Source organism: Heptranchias perlo, chromosome 2 (genome assembly GCF_035084215.1).
Source record: "Heptranchias perlo isolate sHepPer1 chromosome 2, sHepPer1.hap1, whole genome shotgun sequence".
Lineage (NCBI taxonomy): Eukaryota > Metazoa > Chordata > Chondrichthyes > Hexanchiformes > Hexanchidae > Heptranchias > Heptranchias perlo.
In genome coordinates, this window is record NC_090326.1 from 22185778 (window position 1) to 22204559 (window position 18782).

At 43.2% G+C, this 18782-nt stretch overlaps 1 pseudogene; it reads left to right on the plus strand.

Moving 5' to 3' along the window:
* Nucleotides 1-10176: 10176 nt before the first annotated feature.
* LOC137331912 (histone H2B 1/2-like) lies at nt 10177-10546 on the plus strand (annotated as a pseudogene).
* The last annotated feature ends 8236 nt before the right edge of the window (nt 10547-18782 follow it).

Sequence of the window (18782 nt, forward strand, 5' to 3'; positions counted from 1 at the left end):
CAGTACAAAGCCCAATGAGTTGTTCCGTATCGGCACAGATGATTCAACTATATTACAATCAACAACTTAAATTTTTCAGACCCAAGACCTATAATTGGTTCTGAGGAGGAGGAGAAAGATTACTCAAGACAATTTAGAATCCTGGAGGACTTGCTGAACATTAGGCTCACAGAGTAGATCTATAGTCAATCTATTGATTGCACTGATTTGCATGAGGTTAAGAAATAAAAGGCACTGAGACATTGTACCCTCAGAAAATCTGAAATGGAGCAAGACCCTTTCACTTCCACTTTCATTATGGTAGACTGTTACATTATGAGATTGAGAAAAGTACTGGAGATTAAAAACCACCTCTGCTTGTTGCTAGAAATACTAATGGAAGAGACTTCAAATGGTCACACTGCAGTGTCTCCTTATTCTACTACCACCATGCTTTATGCAGTCATGATGTTGGAAAGTTTCCAATTTAAGTGCTAATTTGAGATTAATTGCCATTTATTCACTATATATATATATATGATTCTCAATGGGAAGAGGTAATTAGAGTGGGAGAGGCTCGTGTGGAATGTAAACACCAGCACAACCTAGCAGGGCAGCACGGCCTGTTTCTGTACTGTAGATTATATGTAATTCTATGTTAAGAGTCAATCGCATAATGTCAGACTGAAATTGCGTGTCGGCCAGACTGGGGTCAGGTTGAATCAGTGAATCAGTTGGGTTTTTACAATAATCCAGCATCTTTTATGGTTATTTTTCTAGTGCTGGCCCACAAATGACCAGATTTATTGAACTGACATCGTATTTGATAAACTGATCAATAGAGATAAATGCACAAGCCCAAATTGTAATTCCAACAATCAGACCATTCTAGCTTACAAATTGGCACCTTTGTAAGTACAACTTTTATGCTGCAATAAGGAGCTTTTAAAATAGAAGTCATTACCTGCATATGGTGCTCGTTTCTGCAGTTTTATTGACCCTTCACAGTTGAAATCACATTATGCAATATTATTAATGAATGTGTTATTCAGATGAAAATTCCTTGTCCACTATTTTAATGAATCCATTGAAAACATGTTAATGTACTCATTACTAATGACACATAGTTTGATTACGACACATTTGTGTATATTTCCAGAATAAAGACAACCATCTCTCCTCGCAGGCAGATGACACAGCGATTTAGATGTTTGCTTGCACTAGAGGGAGTTGGCTCCCCAAAACACTTTTTCTATGAATAGGTTACTCTAAAGTACTGTGAATTAATTGAGAATGTAGATATGTTCCTCATACAGCAGATGTGTTGTTTTAATGTGAATAGCGAGCAACTGAATAGTGCTCCTCAGAACGATGTGCAGCAATCCCGGACAATGGCCGTAATTGAGGACTTAAAACCCTCTCACGCAAGTGTCTCTTTGTATTGTCTGATGTGTCTGTAATCTGAAGTGACAAGAGGTTGACAATACAGTGTACATGTGCATCAGAGTGACTTATTAAAAAGATGGCAAACAGGATTTGACAAGAAGTAGAAGACATCATCAGGCCGGAAATGAATGACTTATATTGAAAAGGGCTCAGAACCAAAAACAAATTGAAAAAAGGCATAAACTGATGAGAACAGGACTGGAGTGGTTTCTTCTGTACATTAAAGATAAAGATTTCAAAACATTCAAAATTAATATACTCTTTGGGCTCCATTTCCTTCAACGTAGTATGACTGGTAATCAATCAAAGTGTATTTCCTGCCATTCAGCCCATCAAATCCTTCTCTTCAATAGACCATTGTGCAATATTGAGGGCTCTGCCTGGCCCCTTTAATCATAAAGTTTCTACTTGTTTCCCCAAAAGATAAATCAAGCAAAGCTCCAGAACACATAATTAACCTTACATACTACATAGCACATCCTTGACCAGTTATCTTCTTTGTCAAATTCCCAGAGCCCGAGCCATCATATTTCCAGGAACATTCAAGTTCACTTTCTCATTCTTAATTAGAATTCTAAGAATGCATGGAATGAGAAAGAGCCATTCAACCCATCGAGCCCACTCCAGCAACTCACCACATTCTACCCTAGTATAGTTCTCTGTTCACCCATCACCCCTGTGCTCACTGACCTACATTGGCTCCTGGTCCGGCAACTCACAATTTTAAAATTCTCAAATCCCTCCATGGCCTCGTCCCTCCCTATCTCTGTAACCTCCTCCAGCCCTACAACCCTCCGAGATCTCTGCGCTCCTCCAAATCTGGCCTCTTGAGCATCCCCAATTTTCATCGCTCCACCATTGGCAGCCGTGCCTTCAGCTGCCTAGGCCCTAAGCTCTGGAATTCCCTCCCTAAACCTCTCTACCTCTCTTTCTCCTCCTTTAAGACACATCTTAAAAACATGGTCAAAGAGGTAAGTTTTAAGTCAGTCACCTGTCCTAATATCTCCTTATGTGGCTCGGTGTCTAATTTTGTCTGATAACGCTCCTTTGAAGCACCTTGGGACATTTTACTATGTTAAAGGCACTATATAAATGCAAGTTGTTGCTGTAACTACTTCCTGATCCTCAAAGACAATCATTTGTTTCATCTATAGTTAAATGGATCGCACTCCAAAATTAGTCTTATTGATAACAGTTTCACAATAACTGGGTATCTCATGTTTCCTGTTCCAAACACGTAACTCAAAATATATATTCAAATCCAGCTGCTACTCCATCTACTTAGGTTCCAGATTCTTTTGAATTCTATCGGTCTCTCTTACACTGTCATCTGGCCTCATGGTTTGGTGTTATCAAATTTTATTGTTACAAAAAGAATCCTCCTCCATATCATTCATGATGCACTGAATACTGTCCTGCAGCTTCTGATGAGTTACTGTCACCAGCCACAGGTTTTCCTATTGATCATCATCTGCTTCTTATTCCCATTAGATTCCATTCCAATTAGCTAATTTACTACTCATTTCATGACCCTCAATCCTATTTATAAGCTTTGTATGAAGAATCTTATCAAATGCTTCAAAGTATCCAATATTGTCCTCTTGATTGCCTTTGTCAATTTACTTACCTTCCCAGAGAATCCCTGTAGACTTGTGAGGCGTGGCTTTTGCTTCTAGGTCCATGTTGACTATTTCTTATAGGTCTGCGTTCTTTAGATGAAGACTGAAAGTGTCACAGGAATACCTTTCCTTCAAAGCTGCTGTGATCTACATGAGTTAAGTTTTCTTAACAAGAGAACCAAGGATCGTGTTTCATATACAACCCGTCCTTAATGGTTTTTTTTAAAAAAAGAAAATTCTAGCAGAGTTCTCTGTAGTACACTTAGTTCTCTGTAGTACACTTAGTTCCACTGTTCAACACAATCTTTCCCAATTACAGTAAAGAACTGGGAAGGGGCTGGGGGGAGGGAGGTGGAATGTCTGAAGTATTTGTGTACAAATAACAAGGCTGCAGAGTTTGATCTCAACCACGAAAATGTCACATCGATTGCTGGAAAGTGACACTATTTGAAGCCTGAGATATGGTGCAATCTTGGCAGATTACGGCTACACATAAACAAGGCGGAATGTCGAGTTTCAATGTTTACCAACTGGATTTAATCAAAACCGATAAACAAACATTTGTCGACTTCCTGTAAAGAAGGGCAATGACTCAATACTTCAGTAGCAATAGGGAGCCAGAACTTCTTCAATGAAGAACACTGCAACCCATAACAAACAGTGAGTAAGGCGGTTACCCTATATCAATGGGACGCTGTTTGGGCTGAGAGTTGCAGACAGTCTCATTAATTGCTGAACACAATTGTCGCACTGATGCACAAATTAGCACAGTTTCCAAGCCACGCACAGGAGAGACAAGCTTGCATTTGTCCCTGGTGTGCTGCGGAAATAGCCAAGTATCAAAACTATAAAAAAATAAAGTAAAAGCGTATAAGTTATACAGGGGTTAAAAGAGTGAAAATTCATTAAAATCACCCTCATGAATTTCTCGAGATATATATATAGAACCATAGAAGTTTACAACACAAGAGGAAGCCATTCAGCCCATGATGTCTGTGCCAGGTCTTTGCTGGAGCAATCCAAAGCTAATCTCATTGCCCAGCTCTCTCCCCACAGCCCTCTATCTTCCTGATTTATACATTTATCCAATTTTCCCTTAAAAGATACAATGGGTTCTGCCTCCACTACTCCCTGTGGCAAAGTATTCCTTGACCCAACAGCCCACTGTGTAAAGAACTTTCTCCTAACCTCGCTCCTATACATCATAATCTCAACATTTACGTGACAGTGGTTACAAGCATTACATTGTGGAGCTACCCACTGAGGCAGAGAGGGAACTCCCTGACCTGATTGCATTTTAAACTCTCATCAACTAGCAAGCCACGAGCACTTCATTTAAAAAGGGAACATATTTGAAATAAATCAATAGTTACCACTGTTCTTTTTAGAGAATGTGTTTCACCAAAATGCATAGCTAACTGTAGACTTTCAAAGTTGTCTCATCCTAGCGCTATCAACATGCTAACCCATCATTTTCAAAGGACCCTCTCTAAGGAAAGCTCTGGACTTTCCAGGCTTTGGTTTATATAAGGTTTGCTCAGCTTCATCATGAATCCTTGATAACACAATGCCTTTATTTATTTGGAGGGATTATACCACCAACTGTGATCATTTTATCTGACATTTTACAACAGGTTCTTCAAAACGAAGGTGTCGTGAGAAACAGAAGTGAGTACCTGTTGTTAACATGTAACACGCCAACTAACAAGAGCTCTTTTGAATATGTAACAGTGAATAACAGAAAAATCTGTACCTAATGCATAACACAGCAGATTACAGATATCTTTGCTTCACAGATAATACAATGGCTGGTGGAAGTGATCTGTTTGTAATATGCAGCGACCAGATACTCTTATCTATTTGTAATGTGTAACACAATGACTAACAGAGGTATCACTTCTCATCACTTAACACTAAAACTTCTAATTGTGCAGTGCAAATACCAAGACATCTGTTCTGAATATCAATTCTTAATAAATGTAGTGTACAACCATGCCACCTGTTCTTAATATAAAACACACCAACTAACAGATATTTGTTGTCAACGTGTAACATGTATTATATACATTTAATAGAAATGTTGTGTCAAAATTACTTTGTATCAAATATGGCCACAACAAGCAACAATATAAAGATAAACTCAATTAAAACTTGAAGGGAGGAACGAACAAAACAGAACATCAGAGAACAGGACAAGAATGATTAAAACCAAGTTCACGATTTGGCGCACTGACATGAAATAAATGATTGGGGCCAAGATGGTAGGTTGTACTTTGATAGGATCTCCATGCACTGCGCTGGCAAACACAGCATCTCGATGAACGTACAAAACTGACAGGGAGAAAGACCAGCTGGTCCATCAAGCCAGGACCAAGCGTTATCTGTAAAGTCACTTACCTTCTATATGATACGATCTCTGGCCCAGTCCAGAACCGGTCCAGCTCCCTCTTGAACGTATGCAGAGAGTCAGCACCCACCATACCAGCCAGCAACGCATTCCAGAGACTCACTACTCTCTGGGAAAAGAGCCACCCCCTAACATCCAGTCTATTCCTACTCTTCCATAGTTTAAACTGGTGTCCCCTGGTCCTTCCCAATCTGTTAAACTGGAATAATCCATCAATAGGGACGCTATTCAGCTCTTTCATTATTTTATAGACCTCTATCAGCAAAAAGTGGAGCTTCCCTGAACAGTTGTAGCTTCTCAGATTTTTGTGTGCGACTCCAGTTTCACAATATAATCACCATTTGTTCATTCATATGCATTCACAAATGTACAATATTAGAAGTGAAATAATTATATGCGTCACATACACTTTATTTTTGCATTGGTTCCCTCCTAGGTTACTGACCTTTCCCTACTGCATCCACATTATCCCCTTCAGCACAGCAGGATGGACAATCTAGTGTGGGGACACCTCCACCAACTCCGTCAACACTGCCCCCTGGCAGACCCTTTGTCAAATGAACTCATGCAGTATGGGACACACCACCACATCCCAATCCAATCCAGCAAAAATTGCACCCGTTAAGTGGGGGTTTAAATAAGAAATGCACCAACAGGTTTAAGGGGCAACATACATAAAGACCTAAATCTGTTGAAAACACAATAACTTGCATTTATGTAGTGCATTTAACATGCTAAATGTCCTGAGGTGCTTCACAGGAGCTATTATCAAACAAAACCAAGGCACATACGGAGATATTAGGGCAGGTAACCAAACGATTGGTTAAAGAGGTAGGTTTTAAAGAGTGTCTTAAAGGAGGAGAGGTAGAGAAGTTTAGGGAGGGAAATCCAGAGCTTAGGGCCCAGGCATCTGAAGGCATGGCCGCCAACGGTAGAGTGGTAAAAAATCGGGGATGCGCAAGAGGCAAGAATTGGAGGAGGGCAGAGATCTCGGAGGATTGTAGGACTGGAAGAGGTTACAGAGATAGAGAGGGGCGAGACCATGGAGGGATTTGAAAACAAGAAGGAGAATTTTAAAATCGAGGCGTTGCTGGACCGGGAGTCAATGTAGGTCAGCGAGCACAGGGAGAGCAGTAGAGACAGTGAATGCAGCTAAAGGACTACAGAACACTGGTTCAGCCACAACTGGAGTATTGTGTCCAGTTCTGGGCACCGCACTTTAGGAAGGATGTGAAGGCCTTAGAGAGGGTGCAGAAGAGATTTACTGGAATGATTCCAGGGATGAGGGACTTCAGTTACGTGGATAGACTGGAGAAGTTGGGGTTGTTCTCCTTAGAGCAGAAAAGGTTGAGAGGAGATTTGATAGAGGTAAACAAAATCATAAAGGGTCTAGACAGAGTAGGTGGAGAGAAACTTCCCTTTGATGGAAGGGTCAAGGACTAGAGGACATAGATTTAAGGTGATTGGCAAAAGAACCAAAGGTGACATGAGAAAAAACTTTTTTGCACAGCGAGTGGTTATGATCTGGAATCCACTGCCTGAGGGGGTGGTGGAGGCAGATTCAATTGTGGCTTTCAAAAGGGAATTGGATAAGTATTTGAAGGGAAAAAATTTGCAGGACTACAGAGATAGGGTGGGGGAGTGGTACTAGCTGGATTGCTCTTGCAGAGAGCTGGCCAAATGGCCTCCTTCCATGCTGTAACCATTCTATGATTCTAAAAGGAACAACTGGGCAGACACATGGATTGCCAATAATGGAACAGTTAATGTAGCAGGAACAGGAGTAGGCCATTCAGCCCCTTGAGCCTGCTATGCCATTCAATTAAGTGTTCAATGAACCTCGATGCCTGAATGGCCTTCTGTTTCCCCCTGGTTTTCCTATCCTTTGCCTATGTAACAGTCACAGCATTCCAAAAACAAAAAGTAATTTATTGCGTGAGGTATTTTGATGTGAAAGGCAGCTATATAAATGCAAGCTGTTTTATGCATTGAAGAGGAGAGGAAAATGAGAATAGGAACCCCACAATGACAGTATTTTTATTTTTATTTTTTGTTGAATGCATGTAACAAATGAGATTGAAGAGTTGTTCAGGTTTACACAAGGACACACTCTGCTCCCACCTTCAGTTGGGAGACACTATTGTCAGTCTCATCAATGTCGAGTAGAAAATTCTTCTCGAACTGGTATCAGACGAGATCAGCACCAAAGTAGAATTTATAGATTGACATATGAGCAAATATTTTGTGTTGCAAAGTGAATGAAAGATGAGGAAAATATCGACCAGCATCTTGAGATTTGAAGGGAGGGCAAATGTGGCTTACATATAATTTACAGCACAGAAACAGGCCACTGGGCCCAAATGGTCTATGCCGGTGTTTATGCTCCACACAAACTTCCTTCTACCTTACTTCATCTAACCCTATCTACATATCCTTCTATTCTTTTCTCCATCATGTACTTATCTAACTTCCCCTTAAAGACACCCATGTCATTCGCCTCAACTACTTGTGGTAGTGAGTTCCACATTCTAACCACTCTCTGGGTGAAGAAGTTTCTCCTGAATTCCCTATTGGATTTATTGGTGACTATCTTATATTCATGGCCCCTGGTATTGACTCCCCCACATGCGGAAACATCTTCTCTACGTCCACCCTATCAAACCTTTTCAAAATCTTAAAGACATCTATTAGGTCACCCCTCAGCCTTCTCTTTTCTAGAGAAAAGAGCTCCAGCCTGATCAGTCTTTCCTGATACTTATAACCTCTCGGTTCTGAATATCTGTTTGAAACTGACTGGCGCAGACAATGGCATCTAATGTCACTGTAACTAATAACTTGACTGTGATACGCGATACAAGCAGTTTGGTTCCTGGTATTACTGCTGATTACAACTTCAAGCGCCACTAAACGGCAGTATCCTTCTTTGTTCACACACAGCGTGCAAGAATCTATCTTTTCCTAAACGTGTGGTTTGAACTAGTGCCAGCTGCTAACTGTACCGGGTCATCAAAGGGATTGAAGTTTGCAGGGATAAAAATAAGTTCAGGTGATCAAATACTTGTTGGAGCATGACGGGGGTGAAACAGTGTGATTTTAGCAAACGTGTTAGCACTAAACTTGTAAAATAAATGAGTTAGCACCTCTGTTAAATTTTCTGACGAAGAATTGCTATGCAAATGTGCCGACAATACTTGCATGCTAATAATGTCTAGTGCTATTTTATAATGGAAAAGTCAGCTGGGGGTTTCAGTCCATCAGCGTTGAATAATGTATGTGATGATGTTACACTGATCTCTCCGAGTTTACACTCCATTATCAATGATGTGTCGGAAAGAAATTTTATTTTCCTTGGAAGTTTTGCCTGAAGTTGTTTTCTTCCCTGGGGAGATTTCACTGGGGAAAGTCTGTGGAATGGCAAATTATACAGGGTCCTTTGAAGGATGCATGCTGTTGGACTGACCTTTTCTCATGACATATGTTCTTGAGTTTATTTAAACATTTTCTCTTCCTCCGTAGTCTTTGTATACCTGCTTTCAGATGTCTGTATTGCACTACTCGCTGAAACAGGGTAACTCACAGTTACTCCCCTAAATTTTCATCCCCCAACCTTTGGGAAACTGACAATTCTCCACAATGGTATCCCCGAGAGTGGAAACGCAACATATGGAGAATCATGGACATGAGCGCATATCCTATCACTCTGCGCCTTGTCCCCTATCACTGTGTCCTTCGTCCCATCACTCTGTCAATCACACTGCCCCATGTCCTGTCGCTCTGTGCCCCGTGTCCCGTCTCTGCGTCCCTCATTCGGTCTCCATACCCCCATCTCGTCTCCGCGCCCCCTATTCTGTCTCCGTGTCCCCTGTCCCGTCTCCGTGTCCCCTGTCACGACTCCGCACCCCTGTCCCATCTCAGCATCCCCGTCCCATCTCTGTGCCCCCTGTCCCGATTCTGCCCATCACCATGTGCCCTGTTTTCCTATCGCTCCATACCCCCAGTCTTGCTGTCTCTTATTTATTTCCCCTTTATATGACAGCATTATAACTTTGATGGCAGTCCTGTAATGTAAATGAGGCAGTGTTAGTGCTGCTGGATTGCAGAGCATCCACCCTCTCATGTGGAGGCAGCAAGACCACAAATGTCAATGGCTTCCACTACGGGCTGTGGGCTGGGGGCTGGGTTTTTGCACTGCTGGTCTGTGTGGACTTTCCCATGTATTGGGGCAGGTCCAGCAGCCAGACTTGAAAGTTGCAATTAACACCTTTCAACAACTGCCCACTTGTGCGCGTGCAGTTGTTTACCTATTTCTTTAAATGGGGAGTGTCTGCAGGACAGATGATCCCAACATATCACAGAACCCCTCCAAATAGATGTGAGCTCTATAGTATTAAGGGGGCATGTCTCGAGTGTTGTGCATATTATTGCATTTACCCAGTGCAGCCTTCTTTGCAATATAATGATGCAATGCTATATTGAGATTGATTGCCATGACTAGTCAACAACTCCATTATTGTTGTATCATGCGACTACCAGGATGGTAGGAGATGAATTAGATGGACCTTGGTCTTTCTTTGTCTAGCAATTCTTATTCTTATACCAAATGAGAGTCATAAACAGGAAGGCCAACCTGCATCTTCAAGGATCCTGTTGATTCTTTTGACAAGCAGCCATGTTTTGTAAACCTCTCGTTTGTTGCCTAATCTGCGAAAGAAATTGACTTTAAAAATGCTCGAGGAGAAGAAAGCAGGACCCAAGAAGGGAGGCAAGAAAGCCGTGAGTAAAGTGACAACAAAGGGCGTCAAGAAAGGGAGGAGGTCGGGAAGGAGAGTTACTCCACCCACAAAGTGATGAAGCAGGTTCACCCCCGACACCGGCATCTCCTCCGAGGCCATGAGCATTGCAAACTCCTTTGTGAACGATATTTTCCAGCGCATGGCTGGTGAGGCTTCCCGCCTGGCCCATTACAACAAGTGCTGCGCCATCAGCCCCCGGGAGATCCAGAGCGCCCTGCGCCTGCTGCTGTCCCAGGGGAGCTGACCAAGCACCCTTGTCGGAAGGGGCAAAGGTCGTGACCAAGTACAACAGCGCCAAGTAAACCTCTACAATGTCCTGAAAAGAAGAATCTTGTACAGCACAGCAAAATCAGTAGATCGCCATTGCATTTAATCTCTGCTACAGTGACTTTGACACAATTGTACGTTAATCTACGTCACTCTCTCCAATCTCTGCTCAGCAGTACGCTGCCAAGGGCAGACAGATAACGGGAATCGGAGGTTACCATGTCTGGGAGGACAGTACAGAATAACCCAGCATTTAAGAGGGGGGCGGAGTGGGGGGGGGGGGGGGTGTTAGGAATCACAAAGTCCATTATCTGTGAAAAATCATTAAATATTTTTCAAAGCAGCATAAAAAGAGTTACTGTACATCTGAAGTGAATTGCTTTATAAGCAGTTAATGTATCAAAAAACTTTTGATTTCAATACTTCTTGTGGATTCTGTTGGTTCAGCAAGAAGGATACCTGCTCCCAGTGTGGCTCTGAGCCAGAGAGGTCAGGTAAGCTCCAGGCTCAATCCCCAGTTTGTGCACAGGTAGTCCATCTCAGCTGGGGAGGCCAGAGGGACATTACAATTAGCAGGGAGAATTCTCCCAGGGTGGCCATGCATGATCGCTAACCAGTGATCCAGTGGATCTTCAGCGAGGACAGGATCAGGCTCAGCTGTGATGTCCTCCGATTTTCTGACAGCTTGCTGATCACGATTGGTCAAAAGAAAGATCTGCATTTCCATAGCGCCTTTCACGACCTCAGGACATCTCAACGCGCTTTACAACCCATTAAGTACTTCTGAAGTGCAGTCACTGTTGTAATATAGGAAATGCGGCAGCCATTTTGCACACAGCAAGGTCCCACAAACCTCAATGAGATTAATGACCAAATGATCTGTTTTTAGTGACGTTGGCTGAGAAATAAATATTGGACACTGGGGAGAACTCCCCTGCTCTTCTTCGAACAGTGCCATGGGATCTTTCACATCCACGAGAGAGCTGATAGGGTCTCGGTTTAACGTCTTACCCCGAAACACGGCACCTCCGACAGTGCAGCACTCCCTCAGTACTGTACTGGAGTGTCAACCTGGATTATGGGCTTAAGTCTCTGGAGTGGGACTTGAACCCACGAGCTTCTGACTCAGAGGCGAGAGTGCTACCACCGAGCCAAGGCTGTTCTGAAAACAAATTGTTCCAAACAAAACCCTAATTACACGTCTCTAGGGGTAGGTTCCCTTCGGTATATTACCGCATCTATAACATTTTCTTTTCAACTAATTTTCTTAAGGGAGAAAGAAACAAAATTAAAACAACCAGGCAATGAGGCAGCAACAAATTCTAACAGTCACGACCAAAGTTTGCCTGAAGTACACAGCGGCAATAATTAGCAATCGGCACAGAATTAGGAGCAATAAATTAAACCTCACAAATCTCTGCGGAACTCCAGCCTACCAAAGCTCCAGGAACTCCAAATCTCGCGTAAGTTAGACCTTTTCCCTCACCCATCAGCACGAAAATGTTTTGCTGGAAGTGCGAGTTGATAACTACGTAGTGAGGGCAGCGGAGCATCTGGGACCCCAGTAAATGGCAGGACCAACAGTCTCTCTCCTTAACCAATGAGATTTAAGGATTGGGAAATAGACAGGGGAACGACAGAGGAGGGTGAATTAAAATCACATCAGGTACAGGAAGAGAAATAAGGAGAGGGTATCAAAGATTGGATTAAAAGAGAGAGAGAGAGGAAAAAAAGAGACAAGTAAGAAAAAAATATATATAAAAAACTGGAAATTTTTTAAATCTCTAAGAAGAATTGACTACATGCAGGGATGAGATTGAACAGACTAAATAGTTCCCTTTCTGGGCCAGAGAGGTTGATAGGCATTGCATTAACAATTACCACGTTGTTAAAATTACCAGCTCTTAATTACCAGCCCTAACTTTCTGTGGCGAGTTTAATGGGCGATTAATGTTCGAATCCAGCAAGTTCTTAAAACTAACGGGGAGGCGAAGGGCGCGATACTGTTTGTGCGAAGCAAATGACGGAGCGACGTAAATCGACTAACAAGTTCTGGAGATTCACAACTCACGGCGTGTCTCACAATCCCTTGAACTTGCTGGCCGAGTGCGCATTAATAATGGCGTGCGTCGTTAACACACTGTTATTTTTTCAGCAAGATCTGGCCCAATATTTGCAGTGATTCTTCTTGTGCCAGTAATGCTGCTGAATTTGAACTTTGCAGGCCTGTTCTCCGTGCTGCTCCCTTATTGGTGAGGGAGAACATAAGTAGAAGGTAATGAAACCAGAAGTTGAATATGATCGAAGAGGAAGTTGTCAACGTGCTGCCAGTGTGCACGGTGAACCTGGCCTCAATCGAAGCATTAGGGAAAGAAATGGACAAATTGCTGATTGAACAGGGAGCAGAGAGAGATAGGTCTGATGCCAACGCAGGAGGGAGCTGAAAGTGATCTAACTCAAAACCTCAAAGAGAATCCAAACACAACACACCGGAGCTTTTCTCATTCCTTCCTTTTGTATGATCGTCAGCTGAACGAGACATTGCTCATATGCCAATGAGCCTGGAAAAGACTCGCTAATTAGGTCCTCGCAACTATCTGTTAGTGCATCGTGGGATCCCTAATAGGGTGTCAAATGACTTGTTATTATATCAAGAATTCTTTTGAAAGCTGAACACGGTGAAGAGGTAATGGTAACCAAAAAACAAAGTCCAGTCATCCCTCTTGGCACTTAGAATTGCATAGAATTTACAGCACAGAAACAGGCTATTCAGCCCAACTGGTCTGTGCCAGGTGTTTATGCTCCACACGAGCCTCTTCCCACTATAGTTACCTCTTCCCACCTTTCCCCCCATATCCCTCCATTCCCTTCTCCTTCATGGTTATATCAAGCCTCCCCTTATATGCGTCGATGCTATCTGCTTCAGCCACTCCATGTGGCCGTGAGTTCTCACCACTCCCTGTGTGAAGAAGTTTCTCCTAAATTCTGTTTCCCAGCCACCCCCCAACTACTTTTGTTTCATCCGCATATTTTGACATTGTGTCTACGTCAAAATCACCCATACATATACGAACATACGTACATACGAATTAAGAGCAGGGGTAGGCCATTCGGCCCCTCGAGCCTGCTCTGCCATTTGATAAGACCATGGCTGATCTGATTGTGACCTCAACCCTACTTTCCCGTCTACCTACCATAACCTTTGACTCCCTTGTTAATCAGCCTTAAAAATATTCAATGACGCTGCCTCCACCTCTCTCTGGGAAGGGAGTTCCACAGATTCATGGCCCTCAGAGAAAAAATTGCTCCGTCATAGATGGGAGACCACTTATTTTTAAACTGTGGCCCCTAGTTCTAGTCTCTCCCACAAGGGGAAACATCCTCCCAGCATCTACCTCTTCAAGTCCTCTTAAGATCTTATATGTTTCAATAAGATCACCTTTCATTCTTCTAAACTCCAGTGTATACAGGCCCAACTTGTCCAACCTTTCCTCATAAGATAACCCCCTCATCCCAGGAATCAGTCGAGTGAACCTTCTCTGAACCGCCTCTAAAGCAATTATGTCCTTTCTTAAATAAGGAGACCAAAACTGCACACAGTATTCTAGATGTGGTCTCACCAATGCCCTGTACAACTGTAGCAAAATATCTCTACTTTTATATTCCATTCCCCTTGCAAGAAATGACAACATTCCATTTGCCTTCCGAATCACTTGCTGTATCTGCAGACTAACCTTTTGTGATTCATGTACTCGGACACCCAGATCCCTCTGTACCTCAGAGTTCTGCAATCTCTCTCCATTTAAATAATATACTGCTTTTCTATTCCTCCTGCCAAAGTGGACAAGTTCACATTTTCCCACATTATACACCATCTGCCAAATTTTTGCCCAATCACTTATTCATACATTCGGTCCCTTCATCCAAGTCATTGATATAGATTGTATATAGTTGAGGCCCAAGCACTGATCCCTGTGGCACTCCACTCATTACATCTTGCCAACCTGAAAATGACCCATTTATGCCTACTCTCCATTTCCAGTTAGCTAACCAATCCTTGATTCATGCTAATATGTTACCCCCTACACATGAGCTCTTATTTTGTGTAGTAGCCTTTGATGTGACACCTTGTCAAAAGCCTTCTGGAAATCCAAGTACACCACATCCACAGGATCCCCTTTATCCACGTTGCTTGTTACTTCCTCAAAGAACTCTAATAAATTAGTCAAACACGATTTCCCTTTCACAAAGCCGTGTTGACTCTGCCTGATTGGATTGAGATTTTCTAAGTGCCCTGCTATAACCTCCTTAATAATAGATTCTAGCATTTTCCCTATGACAGATGTTAAGCTAACTGGCCTGTAGTTTCCTGCTTTCTGTCTCAATCCTTTCAAGAATAAAAGTGGACCCAGCACCAACCACATGATAGAATCACAGAAAGGTTACAGCACGGAAGAATCGTCAAACCCTTCTTCCATCTGAGCCACACCCCTTAATCTGAACACTTTGGGCATGATTTTAACATGGCGGCAGGAAGTCAGCGAGTGGGTGAATTGTCGTGTGGGCAACCCGGAAAACCTTTTTACGCATCGGCTCGAGCGATCACGACTAAATTGAAGGCCCTTAATGTTACTTCAGGTCCCTAATGTTACTCGAAGATGCGCAGCGGGCCTACTGTGCACCCGAATGACGTCTTGTGAACTGGACTATTTAAAGGGCCATTGCAACCGTGGATTTTGAAGGAGGAAGGCTCTTGAGTTGCTGCTGGCTGGTGTCAGGAGCAGGAGGAAAATACTATACCTGGCTGACCAGATGAAGTGCCCTGCTTCTGCCACCAAGAAGGCGTGGCTCCAGGTGGCAGAGGAGATTAGCAGCAGGAGCACAGTGGCAAGGTCATGGATGCAGTGCAGGAAGTGCTTTAATGACCTAACCAAATCAGGAAAAGTGAGTACAGTTACTGATTCACCTACACCTGTGGTGTACATCACCACCCCACCACCCCACTCTGACTTGTCAAGCCTACTCCATCTCATCACTCTTCACACCCTCTTAAAGCTCATTATCAACTTACCTTTACTTTCTGTGCACTTCCTCACCTCCCCATTTGGGAACTCACCACTCCCACTCACCCCAATCCTAATGCAATGTGATCAATCTGTCTGATACTCACCCTCTGATGCATCCGCTTCATGGTCAGCCTCACCCAAAGCAATGTATCCATTGGGTGAACATGTCACCCTCACTCACTCACAAGTCTGTTCTTTCTCCTCTCAGACTGGCTGGTGTCATCGATGGGGAAGTTGACGTAGTCGGATGCCCTGGCAAACAAGCCATCCATCATCTGTCATATACACTTACGTGCAGTGGGTTTCCCACTCTGGCTGGCTTCCCACAGGTGCAGGGAGCAATTAGTTGCACACACGTAGCAATTCGAGCACCTCCATATGAGCCAGGACTGTTCATCAGCCGAAAGGGGTATCACTCCTTCAATGTGCAGCTGGTTTGCGACCACTGGTGGAGGTTTCTGCAGGTGTGTGCCAAATTCCCTGGCAGCTGTCATGATTCCTTCATTTTGCATGAGTCCAACATCCGGCCCTCTTCCACGCACAAGACAGACTTAAGGGCTGACTCCAGGGACACTCCCTGCAGACGTGGCTCATGACTGCTGCGAGAAACCCCACCGATGAGGCATAACAGCGGTACGACAGCAGTCACATCACCACCAGGTCTGTCATTGAACAGTGGTGCCCTGGAAGGATCTGGAGGCGAAGAAATTGAGGGCAGTGGTTACTTTGAGTGCGATGGGCAACTCGTGGCCACCATGCCCAGCTGTGAGCAGCTCTGCATGAAGGAGGATGTTATCAGTTTGACGGGGTCCAAAATGTAGGTAAATATGTCTGAACACAAGAATTCTCAGTTTGAACAAAGAAATTTCAGTCTAAACACAAAGAATTCCCAATCTGAGAGAATTGAGGCCTTCCTGCATGAACTCGCCTTTTCCTCACACGTGTCAATCACTGGTTTAAAGGTCCAAATGAGGGTCGGCTGCAACTCGCCTCCATTTCCATGGCATGTTTCAGAGGCCACGGGAGACATATTCAGGGAAAGTTAAAATGGTTTGTGTGGCCCGATACACAAACATTTCATCGCCGTAAGTGATTTAAGTATGCTAATTTGCCCTTTAGCTATCCGCCAGCTTTAAGTGCCGGAAGTGGACATGTTGGAGACGGGATGCGGCTCCCCTCCGATTTCTTGTTATTTTCACTGCCCACCCGCCTCCAACCCACCTGTTCTTGGTTGGGCAATTGTCCGTCAACAAACTTTGTCACTGAACTCTATAAAATTTGTCCAATACAATTTTCTTTTCGCACACCCATACTGTGTGCCCACAATCATCCTATGCCTCTCTAAATATTCACTAATTTTGCATAGAATTACATAGAATTTACAGCACAGAAACAGGCCATTCGGCCTAACCGGTCTATGCCAGCGTTTATGCTCCACATCAACCTCCTCCCATCCTGCTTCATCTCACCCGATGAGCATAACCTTCTATTCCTATCTCCCTCCTGTTTTTACCTAGCTTCCCCTTAAATGCATCTATGCTAGTCACCTCAATCACTCCATGGGGTAGCAAGTTCCACATTCTAACCACTCCCTGATAAAAAAGTTTCTCCTGAATTCCTTATTGGGTTTATTAGTGACTATCTTATATTTATGGACCTTAGTTTTGGTCTCCCCGACAAGTGGCAACGTCTTCTCTACATCTACCCTATCAAACCCCTTTATAGTTTTAAAACCCTCTATTAGGTCACTCCTCAGCCTTCTCTCTTTTAGAGAAAAGAGCCCCAGCCTGTTCAGTCTTTCCTGATAATTATAACCTCTCAGTTCTGGTATCATCCCTGTAAAATTTGATCACGAATTATAGATTCGAAGAGTTTGTCCACAACTGACATTAGACTGTCTGGTCGATAGTTACCCAATTTATCTTTCTCTTCAGAGGAAATACATTGGGTAACCTTCAGATCAACAGCACATTTACATATCTAAGGAGGATTGAAAATTTGTGATCAGAGTCTTTGCTATCTCCTCTTTGACTTCTTTGAACAACCTATAGTGCATGCCATCAGGAAGAAATGATCCACTTTGAGTTCCATTAATCTTTTTAGAACCAATTCCTTTCTCACAGTTATCTCCAACAATTGTTCCACATCCAACTTTTAGTCCACTTACACTCTCGCTTCCTTCGTCATTTGTAAAAATGGACTGAAATATTTATTTAATGGTCCAGAATTTGCTGGGAAAATAACGTCGAGTTCACGGTGCCTGCCATTATTAGTGTGTGTAAAGCCCAGCAATTTGTGGCGAGGAAGAGGTACGCCATGAGTTCCGATTCGCCACACATTGCTGGATGATTTGCGCAGTTCTGCCAATAGCCTCGCAAAAAATGAAAAAATTACCATCTCGCCGTGAGCCTCCCGTTGTGTGTCAAGAAATTGTTGGATTTGTGCCGTAAATATAAATTAATCTTGCCGCAGCTATTTAGGGCGGGTAATTCATGTCGTAAGGACCCTGTTAATTATGTGATTTATATTCCTGCAATGGCACTCAACCTTGGAGGCCCAGAAAGGGAACAATGAAACTGTGGAGTCTCACTCCTGCAGGTAGTAAATTGTTGCGAGAGGATTTTTAAATTTTAAAATATTTTTCTTACTTTTCCTTTCTGTCTCTTTTTTTCTCTCTCTTAATCCACTCTTTCATTCCCTCTCTTTATTTCTCTTTCTGTATCTAATTTGACTCTGATTCACCCTATTTCCTTCTCCAACATTCGCTCTGTTTCTTTCTCTGTCCTTAAATTTTATTGGTTAAGGAGATAGACCATTGGATCCGATGTGCGTAAGGTCCCAGATGGCCCGTTAACCTCGCTGCACCATTATCAGCTTGGGCTTCCAGCAATTTGCGTCGCAAAAATAATACGATCTGAAGGGTGTGGAAATAAATCCAATTCACAACGTTCGCCGAGAGATGCCCGCTCCAGCAATTCCTGGGCCAATATCTCTCCCACACCTTCATTCTCCATAACAAGATTTTCCCTTCATCCCTGGCTAGTCCCATTCTCTCTATGAAGAAGGAGGCAATGGGGAGGGAGAGAGAGAAGGGAGACCTGCAGAGCCCCTTAATTAATGGAAACATAATCACAGGATGAGACTTGACGGGAAACTAGAAACCTGGTGGCAGGTCCCTATCACGGTGATGAGTTCTGAAGTGTAT